This window comes from Pelodiscus sinensis, chromosome 7 (assembly GCF_052426305.1).
Source record: "Pelodiscus sinensis isolate ZL-2025 chromosome 7, ASM5242630v1, whole genome shotgun sequence".
NCBI classification, from domain to species: Eukaryota; Metazoa; Chordata; order Testudines; family Trionychidae; genus Pelodiscus; species Pelodiscus sinensis.
The window spans coordinates 16,686,533-16,706,055 of NC_143058.1; the positions used below are offsets into that span (position 1 = coordinate 16,686,533).

Consider the following 19,523-nt stretch of genomic DNA (forward strand, 5'->3'; position numbering starts at 1 on the left):
TTACAGAGGTAGCCCCTGACTCCATCTTTAGCCCTGGCAGGTGTCAGTCCTTCCAAACCACCCCTAAGGATTGAGGGACACTTTTTGGCAGAGATTTCTGATTGTTGGATCAGAAATCAGTTTAAAGTCAGGCTATTTATTCAAAAGTCTTTATCTGTTGTTCTCTCTGGAAAATCTAGTTTGCATTAGCATACTCTGGGATGTAGTACCTCTATGGGGGATTATAACCTGGTTGATTTACCTTAATCTCCACCTACTGTTTTTAGTTCCTGAAGGGGCTGTGGTAGCCCTTTCCCATAGATTAGAATTCAGTCATACATAAACCATTTATTTGAAACAATGGACCCCAAAGATTCTGCACAGGGTTGTAATATTTGTCACATTCCTCACAGATTACACAGATTTAATACCATAAGGTCTTTTAAAGATACTGTGGGAAATTGCATCTCTATCACAACATACACCTTGTATAATCTCATTATATTGTTATCAACACAGCACTGTGTTTCCTACCCTTAAGCCTTCTTTTATGGCATATACAGGTACAATTATAAAAGAACCCTGCATTATGATAAAACTCTAAATCTTTTTTTCCTTTCAGGATCTCTGAATGGTACAATCTCAAGAAGGAGGAGATGACGGGCGTGACAACAACTATAGGCAGAAAGATTTCGATACATTCCCTATGCACAGAAAGTGTTATTTGTCTTTTCTACCCTGTAGAATTTTAGAAGAGAGGAATGAATTTCACAACTTTTCCCAAGGTTATAACTCTCTGTCCACAATGGCGAAGTCCTAGTGTACAAGGTTAAAGGGTGACAGAACGGAAATAGTAACATTTTCATAGGCACTAGCAATTTTAAACTAATCTTAAATTACAGAATCCCTTTTTGTTACACCAATGATTTTACTATGATGATGGGGATATGATAATCTGAGTTATGAGAAAATGTAATTTCCAAATTATTGTATTAGAATTTTACTTTTTCAGTAAAGAAAATAAAAACCATTGAGGAAAAAATCATTCAAAACTCTCCAACTACCATAGCAAAAAGGTAATGAATTAGGATAATTTGGGAGAAGGAATGAGATGTTGCATATTACAGCCTTTTAACTAGTCTATAGTCCATTAAAAAACAAACATAAGAACAGCATTACTACAAGTTGCACCTCTCTAAACTGGGACTCTTTTGTCTAGCAACATCTGTGGTCCAATAGGACCACAGATGTTGCTGAACAAGAGAGCCCCAGGGCAGGAGGGCCAGCTGCTGAGAGACCAGTGTAGGGCGAGACTGGTAGCAGCAGGTTCAGGGCCTTGGAAGCTTGGTGGCAGTAATGGGGCAGTGGTAGCAGGGCAGAAGCAGTCCGGCAACCCAACCGGGGCCAGGGCAGCCCATGTGTGCCAGCCTGGCAGTGAGGTTGTGCTATGGTTATCCTAAGTGGGGCCGCGTGCTGGCCCAGCAGTAGGAACAGAGCCACGGCAACCTGATTGGCAGTAAGGCCGGGCTGCGGCATGCCAGCATAGGAAGAACATCTAGGACTGCAGGAGTGGAGCCATGGGAGTGGAGCTGGAGCCACAGAAACCCTGCTGGTGCCACGGCTGGTTGGCAGCCCAATTAGGGCTGTGTGCCAGCTAGCAGAATGGCTGGTGCAGTGACATGGCAGCAGGGCCAAGGCTGTGTACTGCCATGTTGGCAGGGGGCCTAGGGCAGCTGTGTTGCCTAGCCAGTAGTCGGCCAAAAGAGCTGGTGGCAGAGAGAGGCAACAGACTTGAGGGGCTAGTGGCCGTGGACCTTCCCTAGTCCAGCAAATTCCCTCATCCAGGACCACTCAGATCACGAGGGTGCTAGACCAGTGAGGTCCAACCATAATACTAACAGCACATATGGCCCTATGTAAGAAATATACTTTGGCCTTGTCTACATGGAATGGTTGGGTTAACTCCAGGCAGTTTACATTGACCTAATTGTGGATATGTCTACACTTACATTTCACTTCTGACAGTGTAGGGTCAGGGGTTATTTATGTGCACCAGTAGAAGTAGGCCCGCTAATTACTAAGGATGGAGTGGAGATTAAGGATAATCTAGGAATGGCCCAATATCTAAACAAATACTTTGCTTCAGTCTTTAATGAGGCTAATGAAGAGCTTAGGGATTATGGTAACATAACAAGTGGGACTAACGATGTGGAGGTAGATATTACCATATCCGAGGTAAAAGCCAAACTTGAACAGCTTAATGGGAGTAAATCGGGGGGCCCAGATAATCTTCATCCGAGAATATTAAAGGAACTGGCACATGAAATTGCAAGTCCATTAGCAAAAAATTTTAATAAATCTCTAAACTCAGGGGTCGTACCATTTGACTGGAGAATTGCTAATATAGTTCCTATTTTTAAGAAAGGGAAAAAAAGCGACCCGGATAACTATAGACCTGTTAGTTTGACATCTGTAGTATGCAAGATCTTGGAAAAAATTTTGAAGGAGAAAGTAGTTAGAGACATTGAGGCTAATGGCAATTGGGACAAATTACAACATGGTTTTACAAAAGGTAGATCGTGCCAAACCAACCTGATCTCCTTTTTTGAGAAAGTAACAGATTTTTTAGATAAAGGAAATGCAGTGGATCTAATCTACCTCGACTTTAGTAAGGCATTTGATACAGTACTACATGGGGAATTATTGGTTAAATTGGTAAAGACAAGGATTAATATGAAAGTTGAGAGGTGGATAAGCAACTGGTTAAAGGGGAGACTACAGCGGGTTATATTGAAAGGTGAACTGTCAGGCTGGAGGAAAGTTACAAGCGGAGTTCCTCAGGGATCAGTTTTGGGGCCAATTTTATTTAATCTTTTTATCGCTGACCTTGGCACCAAAAGTGGAAGTGTCCTGATAAAATTTGCGGATGACACAAAGTTGGGAGCTATTGCCAATTCAGTAAAGGATCAGGATATCATACAGGAAGATCTGGATGATCTTGTAAATTGGAGTGATAGCAATAGGATGAAATTTAATAGTGAGAAGTGTAAGGTTATGCATTTAGGGATTAATAACAAGAATTTTAGTTATAAGCTAGGGACACATCAGTTGGAATTAACAGAGGAGGAGAAGGACCTTGGAGTCCTGGTTGATTATAGGATGACTATGAGCCGCCATTGAGACATGGCCGTGAAAAAGGCTAATACAGTCTTGGGATGTATTAGGCGAGGTATTTCCAGTAGAGATAAGGAGGTGTTAGTGCCATTATACAAGGCATTGGTGAGATCCCATTTAGAATACTGTGTGCAGTTCTGGTCTCCCATATTTAAGAAGGATGAATTCAAACTGGAACAGGTACAAAGAAGGGCCACTAGGATGATCCGAGGAATGGAAAACCTGTCTTATGAAAGGAGACTTAAGGAGCTTGGCTTGTTTACCTTAACCAAAAGAAGGCTGAGGGGGGACATGATTGCATTCTTTAAATATATTAGATGGATAAATACCAGGGAGGGAGAGGAATTATTTAAGCTTAATACCAATGTGGACACAAGAACAAATGGATATAAGCTGGCTAGTAGGAAGTTTAGACTTGAGATTAGATGAAGGTTTCTAACCATTAAAGGAGTGAAGTTCTGGAACGGCCTTCCAAGGGAAGTAGTGGGGGCAAAAGATCTATCTGGTTTCAAGATTAAACTAGATGGGTTTATGAAGGGGATGGTTTGATGAGATAACATGATCTTGGTAAATAATTGACCATTCATTATCAGTGGGAAATAGGTCAATGGAGGGATGATAGGAGTTACTATAGAGAACTTTCTGGGTGTCTGGCTGGTGAGTCTTGCCCACATGCTCAGGGTTTAGCTGATCGCCATATTTGGGGTCGGGAAGGAATTTTCCTCCAGGGTAGATTGGCAGAGGCCCTGGAGGTTTTTTGCCTTCCTCTGTAGCATGGGGTACAGATCACAGCTGGAGGATTCTCTGCATCTTGGGGTCTTCAAACTATTTGAAGGCTTCAATATCTGAGATATAGGTGAGAGGATTATTCTAGGAGGGGGTGGGTGAGATTCTGTGGCCTGTACTGTGCAGAGGGTCAGACTAGATGATCATAATGGTCCCTTCTGACCTTAAAGTCTATGAGTCCCATGATTCTTCCAGAGAGATTTAGATGAAACTTTGATGGAGTAACTTTTTAATCCTCTGCAAAAGGTTTCTGGGGAGGATGGCCTTATTTCTTCCACCATGACACTTTCTCATACCACTCGGCAATTACTTCAGCAGATCCCAGCGCAGTACATGGTCTAGCAGCATACAGCATCGAGATGCCAACAATTATGCTTCCTTTGCCTCTTTTAAACTCAGGAGAGAGGTATCAGCTAAAATCACCATGCCTGAGGAAAATTATGTCAGTCTTCAGTGTCATTTCTTTATGCAAATATACTCATGCCTCTGAGATATCTCCCGTCATTTCCCCAATCTCTGCTGACTCTCCTGTGGGCGTATTCACCACAGGCTTTGCTGTTTCTGGCACAGTGTTCTATCAATCCCAAAGAGAAGTGCTTACAGCTTTTGGGGATCAAGAGTTCAGTATCCTAACTTTCCATGTCTGTCATGAATATGCAGATAATGGTACCTCTGTGTCTTGTATCAGCAGCAGCTACCATTGTGGCCTTCAGGCTACCATGGGTCATCCCATGTGGCATCAGTGATCACTGCATTGCCCCTGCCATATCACCATGGGGCACATTAGGGACAATCACAGCTTCATATACTCTAACCTCTGAAAGCCATGGTTGATGTAAGTGTTGCAGAAACTGACATGATGGTTCTTTCCCTTTCTTAAATTCTGTTCCCTTAACTTATTTTAATTTTTTTAAATTTCCTCTTCCATGTTACTAAACACAAATGTTTTGGGGGGCTCAAAATTCATCTTTATTAGTTCACAACATATTCTGACTGGTGCTGAGCAGGTCTGACGTGCACCAATTTTACTGCAGAGCCCAAACTAACCTACACAGACAGTAACAATAGGTGTATTGACAATGTTGTATTCCTACATACACAGTAATCACTGTAAGAATCATAGCAAACTACAAAAGAGCAAAGCCAAGTGGCGCACACTGCAGCAACACACAACTACTCTAACTCACAGCTAAAATGTTCTTTCAAAGTCTTTATGACCTACATAGTTCTGGGTGGAACTCGTCTAATAACCATTGTATCTGGCTGTTTCAGTTCAGCTGACAGCTGCTCCACTTCTGATCTCCACCTTGGCAAAAACTGCTCCCTCTTTGCTCCACAGATATTATGAAAGACACAGAAGGCAGTTTTATCCATTGGTATATTTTTCTCACTGAGGTCCATTCTCATAAGTAAACAACTCCAGAGACCTACAAAATGAACAAAGGAACATTCAGATGTCATATGGCACCTGGTCAGCCTCTAGTTGAACTGCTCATTAGTATTGATGAATGGCTGGTATACATGAGTCATGGGATCAAAGGTTAAGCTGGGTTCCTCAGGATCATTTTTGGTGTAAAAACAATCCCATTTGTAATCCACTGTTTAATAAAGAAAGTCCCTCCTTGTAGCTCTCTGAACAGACCTGTTCAAAAGCTTCAGAGGAGTAGCTGAGTTAGTCTATAACTGGAAAAACTTAAAAAACAACAAATAGTCTAGCAGCACCTTAGAGACTAACAAAACGTAGTAGATGATATCATGAGCTTTTGTGGGCACAACCCACTTCTTCAGATGAATGGAGTTATTAAAGGTCCAGTTTCTAAATAAATAGGGGATGGGAGAAGAGAAGGAAAAGAAAGGGGGGAAAGAGGAAAGAAATAGTCAGTTAGAATGTCCATGATACATGAAACTGATAGAAAAGGTATTAATTGTTCTTAAGTACCCATTGTTTGGGTTTTTTTAGGTCATTAGGATGTGGAATGTAGGTTTACATCATGCACCTTTCCTGACCAGCCCACACTGTGCCAGAGACACAAGCACTGACTTACTGGATCACGTCATGAAAGTTTGGGATTTCTGACCAGTCCACACTGATGTCAGTAGTATGTCCCTGTTCCACGAGGAGTAACGGTAGTTCAGAATAGAAAGCCTAATCCGAACTACCTACTCCGTGCCACGTGTAGCCGCGGGCTTGGAGTCCGAACTAGCGGGGATTTAAAAATGGCGGCTCCCAGCAAGATGCAAATGAAGCCCGGGAAATTCAAATCCCGGGCTTCATTTGCAAATTTGGTTGCCTACATTAACCACCCTAGTTCGAACTAGGGGTGGTAGTGTAGACATACCCAGACAGGGCTGCTGTGGGGCGCCCTGGACTTTTGATGTTCTCTGGACAATGTGCCTAATAGGTGGGGACATGGGCTGGGGTTTCTCTCAGGAATCCCGGACTCCTGAGTGGGCTTACTTCTTCACGGCTAGAGTGGGGTGCCCAGCCAGCGGATGCTGCTTTCTTTGCTCAGCCTTCAGAGCTGGGTAGCAGTGGCAGATAAGGGGTGGCTCTAACCCTTCCAAGTATCCCACAGTGTCACCCTAGCTAAATTTATTGGTTCATACTATAGCTGATGTAAATCATCACAGCTCCACGGAAACTAAGTTTATAGCAACTGAGGATCTGGTCCATTATTAGTTACAGGAAGCATTGACAGAGTCTATACTACTGGAATTCTGGGGATGGGGGAACAAGTACCTATTAACAGTACTGCGAGTATAAACATGATTTAATATGTCTACAGAGTTCTCTGTTCACATGCACAGAATTGAACTATTTGGGTTTTTTCCCCCACCTTCTGCTGGAGCTGTGAAGTGTATCCCCTGACTGATTTCTTGTGACTATAGAATAGGCATGGTGGAACTTGGTCTTTTCCATTGCTATTTTTCTATTTCTTTTTTATAAACACACAAGTCTGTTTTTATGTAGAATAAGCATAGGGCCGTCTTTAGATACAATTACCCTTGATCCCAACAAGTAATTTCCAGAGATGCCAATGGAAGCTACACAAATGGATCAAGGTCATAATACCTTCCAAACTGATCATTGTTGTAGCAACAGGTAAACGGAAAATAAGAAAGATGGAAAAGACAGGTATTATGTCTTTATTCCAACTAACACGCCTATTGAATTATCTTGCAACAAAACACTCATATCATGTAAAGCACTTGCATAAATTTTTGCTAATAAATCCTGAATTATGATCCTTATATCTTCTTGCATTAGGATAAACAAATAATCTGATGTGACTGAAATCTGCTACTTCCATATGATAAAAGCCAATGATGACATGACTGAAAAAAGCTACACTAAAACGCACCATTTGATGATCTGGTGTAGGCTTTTTATATATATAAAGTTCAGTTACTTTTTACATTATCAAATTTGGGTCATTTTACAAGTGCAATATAATACTTTTCCGCATAAATTCTTCTAATCTGTAGATTTATTCACCTAATGACTATAAAAGCCAAAGCATTTGTAAAACTCCTGACTCATTTTTAAATAGTCCAAATGCTTGGTTTGGGAATCTTTTCACTGGTTTGTCTTTGGAATTAATGGATTCTTCTATTTGAAACAGCCCTATTTCCGTTTTAAGCTACATAGCTCTGCAGGGTACTGGTAAGAAAGAAAAATATTGGTCAACCTCAAATTCACCCTTGCATCCTCAAAAACCGTCAATGAGATTACAGCAATTAAACCAAGAACACAATTTGCACTATTAATGCTTTTAAGATAAGAAAAAAATTGTGAAGTTCCATTAAATTTGGTATTTCCTAGTTTAGTCCATTCTCTCACACACACATTCACATGCACAGAGAGATCTCAATGAGCCCACATTTTAAACTGTATAAATGAAAGGGGTTCTGTTTTTTAAATAAATGTCATGCCCTTCTGCAGATTGTAATGTAAGCTAAAAGTAAAAGCACTGAAATATGCCAAGAAAAGCCAACATCTAGAACATTTTAGAAATGTTAGGAGGAAGCTTTATCTTGCAACATTTTTAGTCTGATTCTGACAACAAAGTGGATATAGATCCTTATCATTCAAACAGATGGACACATATGAAGATCAGAGTTTACAGCAGAATAAATTTCATCCTTCATCAACATTCAAATCTTTTCTGATTCAGAGCACATCATATTATTTTTAATTTTGCTTGGTTATTAATAATTGACGCTGCTGGTAGGGCCACATTTTCAAAAACAAACTTGCAAAATATGCATTCCTGGATGCAAATGGCTGCAAATTCTACATGCATAATCTTTACCCATTTGTGCTTGCACGTTTCTGTGTTTACAGATTGCATACACCTATTTTTTAAAGTGATTTATTGTGCAACTTTCTCAGACAATGGAATATGGCACCCAGGGGGAGGATATAGGGCAGGGCGAGCAGGGCAGCCACACCGGGCCCCGCTCTTCAATAAGCTCCGTGCATGTGCCGTGGTGCCACCACGCATGCAACATGGCAAAGGGAGGCCCTGCGAAATTGTGCTGCCCTGGGCCCAGCAAAATGGCCATCTGCCCCTGATGGCACCAAAATGAGGGTATGTCTACACTACCACCCTAGTTCGAACTAGGGTGGTAATGTAGGCAACTGGAGTTGCAAATGAAGTCCGGGATTTGAATTTCCCGGGCTTTATTTGCGTCTCGCCGGGCGCCGCCATTTTTAAATGTCCACTAGTGCGGACTCCATGCCGCGCGGCTACACGTGGCACGGACTAGGTAGTTCGGACTAGGCTTACTCCTATTCCGAAACGAGGAGTAACGGTAGTTCAGAATAGGAAGCCTAGTCTGAACTACCTAGTCCGTGCCACGTGTAGCCGCGCGGCACAGAGTCCGCACTAGCGGACATTTAAAAATGGCGGCGCCCGGCGAGATACAAATGAAGCCCGGGAAATTCAAATCCCGGGCTTCATTTGCAACTCCGGTTGCCTGCATTACCACTCTAGTTCGAACTAAATGAGTTAATGATTCTTGACTGCATTATCTCCCTGGGGGTATGTCTACACTGGCCCCCTAGTTTGAACTAGGGAGACTAATGTTGGCATTTGAAGTTGCAAATAAAGCCTCGTTCCACGAGAAGTAACGGTAGTTTGAATTAGAGATCCTAATTTGAACTACCTTCTCCGTGCCGCGTGTAGCTGTGGGCACGGAGTTCGGACTAAGGGACATTTAAAAATGGCGGCGCACGGAAAGATGCAAATGAAGCCCAGGATATTTAAATCCCGGGCTTCATTTGCAACTTCGAATGCCTATATTAGCTTTCCTAGTTCGAACTAGGGGGTTAGTGTACACATGCCCTGGGTGTGTTATGCAACTCAATATTTCATACATAGGTACACTAACAACAGAGTAAAATATTATGATAATCAACAGACTAAAACATTGATCAATATTTAAATAATTTCTTTTAGTCAGACTGGCATAAAAAAATTCTTCTTTCCAGTTCTCCAGAGGCTGTTGAAGAAATTGATTCTGATTTTTTTGGGGGGGAAGATTTGAAATTAGCATAATTCAAGTAATTAAACCTACCTTCTAGTTTCTCAGTGGCAAAACTAGATAATAAATGAAGTGACTCCACAGCCTAAACTTTTTAATTTATCAAGTCCCTGTTGCTTTAAAAATGAGTTTTTGAAATATGCACAAAGCAAGTCCAAATTAGATCTTCATTTTCATTGACTTTACAATGAAAAGTTTTAGCATGAAAGTTTAGCATGAAACTGATTTGATTTTCTGTTTTGCATTGGCTAGTGAGTATTGGTTTTTTCACCTTCTGACCTCAAATACAGCTTAATGCCAGGGGAATTTTCTCCTCCCAGAGCAGAGTTAGGAAAATCTGCTTGCCTGTTGCTGTAAGTTTATAGAGTTTTCATTCCAGCTTCTTAATGAGCTACCATTTTGCCCACTTTTTTTTTAAGATCACATGCTCGTTTCAGAAGATAAACAGTAACTGTAACACACACATACACACCTGCTAAATAAATAAATAAATGTATACATAAATAAATAAATAACTGTGAGCTATGACTGCCATCTGCCAAAATCTTTCTGCACCTCTATATAACAAGTCCTTGCTTACTTGTTTTGGCCCTCCGGATTTTTGTAGCATTGCCAGCAATACGATCTACTATTGCTTAATCTAAACCAGCATTTACACGTCCTGTTTCACACTGTGCAGCCTAATCCTGGTCTCTCAGTCTACACATTACAGAGCCAGTGAGTTACACAATCTATGGTCATCCATGAACATAAGAACGACCATACTGGGTCAGACCAAAGGTCTATCTCAGTCTAGTATCCTGTCTTCCAACAGTGACCAATACCAGATGACCCAGAGGGAGTGAACAGAACAGGGCATCTTCAAGCAATCCCTCTCCCATCACTCATTCCCAGCCTCTGACAGAGGCAACAGACACCATTCCTACACATCCTGGCTCATAGCCGTTGATGAACCAAACGCTCATGAATGTTTCTAGTTCTTTCTTGAACCCCATTAAAGTCCTGGTTTTCACAATCTCCTCTGGTAAGGAGTTTCATAGACTGACTGTACACTGTGTGAAGAAAAACTTCCTTTTGCTCGTTTTAAACCTGCCACCTATTAATTTCATTTGGTGACATTTGGGTCTTATGTTACAGGGACAAGTAAATAACTTTTCCTTAGTCACTTTTTCAACACCAGTCATGATTTTATAGACCTCTTTCATATCTCTCCCCCCCCCCCTTAGTCGCCTCTTTTCTAAGATGGAAAGCCCCAATCTTTTTAATCTCTCTTCATATGTGACCTGTTCTAAACCCCTGGTCATTTTTGTTGCCCTTTTCGGAACCTTTTCCCATACAAACATATCTTTTTTGAGATGAGGCAACCACATCTGTACATAGTATTCAAGATGTGGGAGGTACCATGGTTTTATAAAACAAAATAAGATGTTCTCTGTCTTATTCTCTATCCTTTTTTTAATAATACTAACATTCTATTTTTTTTTTGACTGCCGCAGCAAATTGTGTGGATGTTTGCAGAGAACTATCCACAAAGACTCCAAGGTCTCTCTCTTGAGTAGTTATAGCTAAATTAGTCCCCAACATATTGTATGTATAGCTGGGATTATTTTTTCCAATGTGCATTACTTTACATTTACCAACATTAAATTTCATTTGCCATTTTGTTGTCCAATCACTTAGTTTAGTGAGATCTTTTTGAAGTTCTTCACAATCTGATTTTGGTCTTAAGTATCTTGGTTAGTGTAGTATCATCTGCAAATTTTTCCCCCTCACTGTTTACCCCTTTCTTCAGATCATTTATAAATAGGTTGAATAAGATTGGTCCCAGTACAGACCCTGGGGGGATATCACTAGTTATCTTTCTCCATTCTAAAAACTTATCATTTATTCCTACCCTTTGTTTCCTGTCTTTTAACCAGTTATCAATCCATGAGAGGATCTTTCCTCTTATTCCATGACAACTTACTTTACTTAAGAGCCTTTGGTAAGGGATCTTGTCAAAGGCTTTCTGGAAAACTAAGTATGTTATATCCACTGGATCCACCTTGTCCACATATTTGTTGACCTTCTCTTTCCCCTCTCCCTCCCCCAATAAACTCTGATAGAATACTAAGGCATGATTTCCCTTTATAGAAACTATGTTGACTTTTCCCCAACAAATTATGTCTGACAAATTAATTCTTTACCATAGTTTCAATTAATTTGCCAGTATTAACATTAGACTTACCAGTCTGTAATTGCCCGGATAAGCCTCTAGAGCCCTCTTAAAAGATTGGCGTCATGTTAGCTATCTTCCAGTCATTAGGTATGGAAGCTGATTTAAAGGATAGGTTACAAACCACTATTAATAGTTCCCTAATTTCACATTTGAGTTTTTTCAGAACTCTTGGGTGAATGCCATCTGGTACCAGGGATTTGTTACTGTGAAGTTAATCAATTTGTTCCAAAACCTCCTCTAATGACACCTCAATCTAGGACAATTCCTCAGATGACTCAGGTTTTAGGAAGAATGACTCAGGTTTAGGAAGCTCCCTAACATTCTCAGCCATGAATACCAAAGCAAAGAATTCATTTAGAATCCATAATCCTATCTGGATGATTTCTTTTATGCTCATTAAACCAGAGTCCTAGTTCTTACTTATGAGGGACACTAAAACACAAAACAGCCATCTAACCCCTTTAAAGGGTCACATTGTAACAATGTTCTGAAATGGCTACTGATACCAAGTGCACTAATTTATGTTTCTAGATCATACTGGGATACCACTGAGGAGAACTTAGGGTGAAATATAATTACAATTGGAATGCATACCACACATATGGCCAAATACAGTAACTCTAAGGGTATGTCTAGACTACAGGGTTTTTCTGAAAAAGTGGCCTTTTTTCTAAAAAACTTCACCTTTGTCTAGATGGCCGTTCTTGCACAAAAACTTGAGGAGCGTCTACACTGCATGTGCATTCTTGCACAAGTAAATTTACAGTATAGTGTCAGAAAAGAGGGCTTCTTGTGCAAGAAGGAAGTGTGGATGGGCAACAGGAGTTTCTTGTGCAAGAAACCCCTCTGGCTAAAATGGCCATCAGAGCTTTCTTGTGCAAGAGAGTGTCCACACTGCCATGGATGCTCTTGCGCAAAAGCACATGGAAGTATGGATGCACTCTTGTGCAAGAATTTTTGCACAGAAACTCTTGCACAAAATTGTTCTTGCGGAAGAAGCCTGCAGTGTAGAGGTAGCCTAAGAGTACTGTTGACATAGAGACTTCATCTATACTGCAGGCTTCTTCTGCAAGAACGGTTTTGTGCAAGAGTTTCTGCACAAAAGGTCTCACGCAAGAGCGCATCCACACTGCCAAGTGCGTTTGCGCAAGAGCATGCATGGCAGTGTGGACACTCTCTTGTGCAAGAAAACTCTGATGGCCATTTTAGCCATAGGGGTTTCTTGCACAAGAAACCACTGTTGCCTGTCCATACTGCCTTCTTGTGCAAGAGCTCTTGCGCAAGAGGGCTTATTCCTCATGGAGAGAGGAATAACTCTTGTGCAAGAAGCCCTCTGTTCCGATGCCTTACCAAAAATTTACTTCCCCAAGAACAGTTGTTCTTGTGCAAAAAGCATATAGATGTAGCCATACAGTTTCCAGACTGATGGTGTTTGTGGTTTCACCTAGAACAACAAAACCTTGCCAATGGACCATATAAGGTCCCCACCAGTAACCCCAAATATGTCTCTATATTTTTCAGGCTGCCTATACCTTCCTTGCTGTCCCTGTTAATGAGTACCGAACCATTCTACTTTTGAGCAGCCAGAATCATATCGTTAACCATTCCCAAATGGAAGCAGCAATGCCCACTTTTTTCACTAAGTTTGAATGTCAGAGACCCAAAAGATCTGAAGGATAATAAGCAGTCTGTTATCACATTTCAATAAATAAATGGAGTTCCTAATTTGTAAAGCAGAAATGAATGAATAACATTCAGACAGTGAAACAGTGACTTACATGCCATGCGAGTGTGGTTCCCCACGACAGATCATCAAACATAGCACTACCTGCTGCCCACGTTATAAACGTGAAGAAGCCATCACTACAATAAATTTGGCTCAATCAACTTCAGGTAAAATTTTAGTTGCTGCTCTATACCAGCCATACAAAAGAAGACTGAATACATAGTAAGTCATTTTTTAAAATGTGTAAAATATAATGTCACTGAGCAGCCACAGAGCACTATTCAGTCTGAAGGAAGATCAGGCCTAAAAATCATACAAAGGGCATCATGAAATTACAACCACTTCTTTGACATTAGAGTTACATCCAAATGGAGCTTAGCACACTGAACAGAAGTGGGGAAAAGAGAAATTCTGACCACGGATACTAGGTTTAGCTATCTCTTACAAAATGCAGAAAAGAAGGACAACTGTTTTAAAACCACATGCAGTAAACCACATCATACTCTTAATTCATCAACCTCAGAAGAATGTCTCAGCTCTGCTGGTAGTAGTAGTTTTGGTGCTAGGGTTATTAGATATTCAAACCTGACAGACAACTAAACAGACTCTCTGGCTTTTTTTTTTTTCTAAACAGAACTTCATTTGATTTAAATTACTGACTAAATATCAAGTTATCCTGTTAATTACATATGTGCCTTTTTCATGTGACCTCAGTGACAGAATCATGCCCTTACTAAGAAAATGTCATTTTGTTTATTTTTAATATTTGGGGGCATGTCTACACTACCCCGCTAGTTCGAACTAGCGGGGTAATGTAGGCATACCGCATTTGCAAATGAAGCCCGGGATTTGAATTTCCCGGGCTTCATTTGCATAAGCGGGGAGCCACCATTTTTAAAACCCCGCTGGTTCGAACCCCGTGCAGCGCAGCTACACGGGGCTCGAACTAGGTAGTTCGGACTAGGCTTCCTATTCCGTGAACGAAGCCTAGTCCGAACTACCTAGTTCAAGCCCCATGTAGTCGCGCTGCACGGGGTTCGAACCAGCGGGGTTTTAAAAATGGCGGCTCCCCGCTTATGCAAATGAAGCCCGGGAAATTCAAATCCCGGGCTTCATTTGCAAGTGCGGTATGCCTACATTACCCCGCTAGTTCGAACTAGCGGGGTAGTGTAGACATACCCTGTGCGAGTCAGAAAGAGAATTTACCACTTGTGAATGATGACAGTGGAGATTAATGTTCTCTCCATATCCAGAGAACACATACAGTTCAAAGACAGTGACAGTGTAAGATCCCCTGTGATACATCACCAATAGTGTGTGAAGAGTTTGACCAGATTGGCCCTGTCAACAGATACTGTCAACAAAGCCTCTATCAAAAAAAAGCATCTAGAGTATGATCAGTATTGTCGAATAAGCAAGCAACTTTTTTTAAAGAGAACGTCTAGACACTCTCTTTCGAAAAAGCACAGTTTCCATGCAATAGCACCTTTTTTCGAAAGAGTACTTTCAAAAAAAGGCATTATTCCTCATAAAATGAGGTTTACTGCTGTTGACAAAACTGCCACTTTCTGTCGACTTACTGTCAACAGAGCACCGTGGTAGAGTAGACGCAGGTATAGTTTTGTCGACAAAAGCCAACTTTTGTTGAAAAAACCCTGTAGTCTAGACACACCCTCCATGTTAAAAAAGCAATAGTTTGACTACTGAACTTACTATAGTTGGTAGATATAAATTCTATATTGAAATTCATCTGACCATAAAATCTTAGTAAAAATCCTTAAGTGTTTCTTTGAACTGAAAACATACTGTACAGCAAGCCTCTATATTACATTTATAAGATATAGTGAAGTCAATTATTTACTGCATTAAACTTCAGTGAAACCAGATTTTACTTGATGCATTCTATTCACTTTCCACCCTCATTAAGTGATTTCTTCCAGAAAACAAATATTTTTGAATTGTAAATAAGTCAGCTGATTTCCCCCCCACTTCATTTTCTTTTTATTATTAACCATTTTATTGATCACAATTGCAGATGAGCTGTACAAGAGGTAATGTAATCTAAAGAAAGGGTGATGAGTTTTCTAGTCCCCCACAATGTGAATAGACACATTACAAACCAGTCACCACTGTGCTTGTTTACTGGTATTGAAAAAAAAATGGCTGTGTATCCTTTAAGGTAGAATATGCTATGGACAGAATATGCATACAGGTGCCTAGTTGACCATCAAAATTTCTTAGACATCTAATTCCCTTTGAAAAAGAAAAAAAAAGTTTTAATTTGCTGCCCAGTTTCGTAGGAGGCATAAATAGTTCACCAAGCCAATGTAAGATTTAGGGAAAATTCGCATACAGTATTGTTCACATATGCAATACTGAAAAGATGTGAACCCCAAACAAAGGGTTGGTGTTAGTATTTAATGCCACTGTGCCAGGGCATGTGGGTTTATGTCAAGGCAATCTGATAACTTACTTTGATAAGATAATAAGTCTTGTGGATAAGGGAGAAGCAGGGTGTGTGGTAAACCTAGAGGTTAGTAAAGCATTTGATACAGTCTCACGTGACTGTCTTATCAATAAACTAGGGATGGGGCTACTGGAAAGTAGGTGTATACCTGGCTAGAAAACCATTCTCAGAGAGTAGTTATTTATAGTTTACAATCAGGCTGGAAGGACATAATAAATGGGGTTCCACAGAGGGCAGGTTCTGTTCAATATCTTCATCAACTATTTAGATTGGCATAGAGGAGTTGCAAGTGCTTTGGAGGATAGGATCATGATTCAAAATGATCTGGAAAAACTGGAGAAATAGTCTGAGGTAAATAGGAGGAAGTTAATATGGACACATGCAAAATATTTCCACTTAGGAAGGAACAATCAGTTTCACACATACAGAATGGGAAGTGACTGTCTAGGAAGGAGTACTGCAGGATTAAGGAATCATAGTGTTAAACACTGTTCCAAAAAAAGCAAACATGATTCTGGGATGCATAAACAGGAGTGTTGTGAGCAAGATACGAGAAGTCATTCTGCCTCTCTACTCTGCATTGATTAGGCCTCAATTAGAGTATTGTGTCCAGTTCTGGGTACCACATTTCAAGAAAGATGTGGAGAAATTGGAGAAGATCCAGAGAAGAGCAACAAAAATTATTAACAGTCTAGGAAATATGACCCATGAAGGAAGAATGAAAAATTTGGGCTTGTTTAGTTCAGGAAAGAAATTGCTTTCAGGGGACATGATAGCAATTTTCAAGTATCTAAGGATATGTCTACACTACAAAGTTAGTTCAAATTAACTTTGATAGGCGCTACACTAGCGCTCCGCTAGTTCGAACTTAATTCGAACTAGCGGAGCACTTAGTTCGAACTAGGTAAACCTCATTTTACGAGGATTAAGCCTAGTTCGAACTTACTAGCTCAAATTAAGAGCTGTGTAGCTCCTTAATTCGAACTAGTGGGAGGCTAGCCCTCCCCAGCTTTCCTTGGTGGCCACTCTGGGCACCACCAGGGAAACTCGTATGCCCCCCTCCCGGCCCTGGAGCCCTTAAAGGGGCACGGGCTGGCTATGGTGCCCGTGCCAGGTGCAAGCCTGCCAGCACCCAGCCAGCAGACCCTGCACCAGGCACGGCTCGAGCCAGCCACCCGATGCCCCCCAGCCCTCCGCCTCTTCCCGGGACCAGGCTGGCGGCTCTCGGGAGCCTGCCCAGGACCACAAGAGGCGGGCACCCGCCTGGTCTAGTGCAGACATCGTGGACCTCGTCCACAACCTCCGCACTAGGCACAGGAAAGTGGCCATCTAGGGCAGGAGAGCTGACAGCCTGGCCACCCAGGAGCAGGTTTGCATGAAAATCAAGGTGGTCCACTGAGACCCCCGACCCTGAGCCCTGAGCTTAGAATGGCTGTACTGGGTCAGACCAAAGGTCCATCTACTCCAGTAGCCTGTCTGCCGACAGCAGCCAACCCTGGGTATCCTGGATGGGATGGACCAAAGACAGTGACCAAGCCATTTGTCTCGTGCCATCCCTCTCCAGCCTTTCACAAACTTTGGGCAGGGACACCATTCCTACCCCCTGGCTAATAGCACTCCATGGACCCAGCCTCCATGAATTGATCTAACTTCTCTTTAAACTCTGTTCTAGTTCTAGCCTTCACAGCCTCCTGCAGCAAGGAGTTCCACAGGTTGACTATTTGCTTTGTGAAGAATAACTTTCTGTTACTAGATTGAAGCCTGCTACCCATTCCTTTCCTTTGGTGTCCTCTAGTCCTTCTATTATGGGAACTAATGGAGAACTTTTCTTTATGCACCCTCTCCACACCACTCATACTTTTAGAGACCTCTATCATATCCCCCCTCCGTCTCCTCTTTTCTAAGCTTTAAAGTTCCAGTCTCTTTAGCCTCTCTTCATATGGGTCCTGTTCCAAACCCCTGATCATTTTAGTTGCCCTCCCCTCTCCCAGCCTCTCTCTTCCCCTCTCCCACCTCCTTTTCCCAGTCTCCCTCAGTTTTGTTCAATAAAGAGAGTTTCTATTTTTGAACACACGTGTCCTTTATTTTGTACATCAGGAAGGGGGGCTAGAGAGGGGTAAATGGAAGGAGGTGAGGGAGGAATGGGGTACGAGCCCCCAGTGGGGAGGACTAGGCTGGCTTTGCGGGCTGCTCGGGGTGGAAGTTCTCCTGCAGCCCCCCGATTGCCCCCTCTCCCCGGATGGCAGCCTGCGGCAAGTGCAGCCGGGCTGATGGCCGAGTGCTGTGATGTGCCGAGTGTGGGCACTCAGGGCACTCCAAGCCAGGACTGCTTTGCAAGCGGGGCACCCCTGAGAACTGTCTGTCCGCGGTGGGGGTTGGGTCCCTTTAAGCACAGCCCTCCGCTAGCCTGAGACAGCAGCTCCACGCTCTAAGTCCTACTCTGATGCCCTGCCAGCACTGCTTCCAGCCATCCTTAACCTCTGTTCAGGGTCCACTCAATGTGGACATGCTAGTTCGAATTAGAAAAATGCTAATTCGAACTAGTTTTTAGGTCTAGCGGCGCTAATTCGAATTATCTTAGTTCGAATTAACTAATTCCAACTAAGTTAGTTCAAATTAGCGCTGTAGTGTAGACATAGCCTAAAAGAGTGTAACAAGGAGGAGGGGGGAAAATTGTTCTCTTTAGCCTCTGATGATACCCAGAAGCAATGGGTTTAAATTACAGCAAGGGAGGTTTAGGTTGAACACCAGGAAAAACTTCCTGTCAGGGTGGCTAAACACTGGAATAAATTGCCTAGGGAGGTTGTGGAATCTTCTTCACTGGAGATATTCAAGAGCAGGTTAGACAGACATCCATCATGGATGTCTATCATGGATGATCTAGTAGGTGCTTGGTCCCGCCGTGAGGGCAGGGGACTGGACTGATGACCTCTCGAGGACATATTTTGTTATTTTTATGTCACTTTTCAGGGATCAAGTTAAAATCGCATTATATATACACTCTATTTTCACATACACACAGGTGTATATTAAAAAAGCACTCTCCCTGCAAACAAATTCTATTTAACTTAGTGAATCAGCATTTTAATTTTAGGCCATTGTTTTGCGAAGTAGGATGAAGCTACAAATTTTCTTTGTCTTTGTCTTCCTTTATCTATTCATTTGTTATTATGATGATGGACTATCCTAAGAGAATTCTTGCAAGAGAATCTGAAAGTAGCAACAGAGAACCTGATGAGTAAAACAATGAGCTATGCGAGATATCCTTCACTGCCATGAAAATCCCAGGAGAGCCCAGTATCCACTTACTGAAAGAGACTGATGCACATCTCTGCATGTAGCATAAATCAAACACCCATCATATTACACATACTCACATTTATTTCAGATTGTTATTATCATCCAAGTTGACGAGACAATCTTCAGATATATTCAAAATTGCCAACATTCATTCAGTTAACATAAATTTCATAGAGAGTCCATCTTTTTATGGAAGTTCAATAATCCTCTGTTATTGCTTTTCTTCCAATATACTCTAAATGAATTAGCTCTGCAGAATAGCATTTACTGACCATAATCAGAGTATATTTTGTAAGCATTTGGGCAAAAGTGCACATTATACCTCT

General features: G+C 41.6%; 1 long non-coding RNA gene across 1 annotated transcript in view; it reads right to left on the reverse strand.

The window, feature by feature from the left end:
• Positions 1 to 4,884: 4,884 nt before the first annotated feature.
• The window catches only part of LOC142830287 (uncharacterized), a 404,243-nt gene continuing 389,604 nt past the window's right edge, over positions 4,885 to 19,523 (reverse strand). The window contains exon 3 of the long non-coding RNA XR_012905437.2: positions 4,885 to 5,366. This is a non-coding gene — a long non-coding RNA (uncharacterized LOC142830287). The remainder of the gene's footprint in view (positions 5,367 to 19,523) is intronic.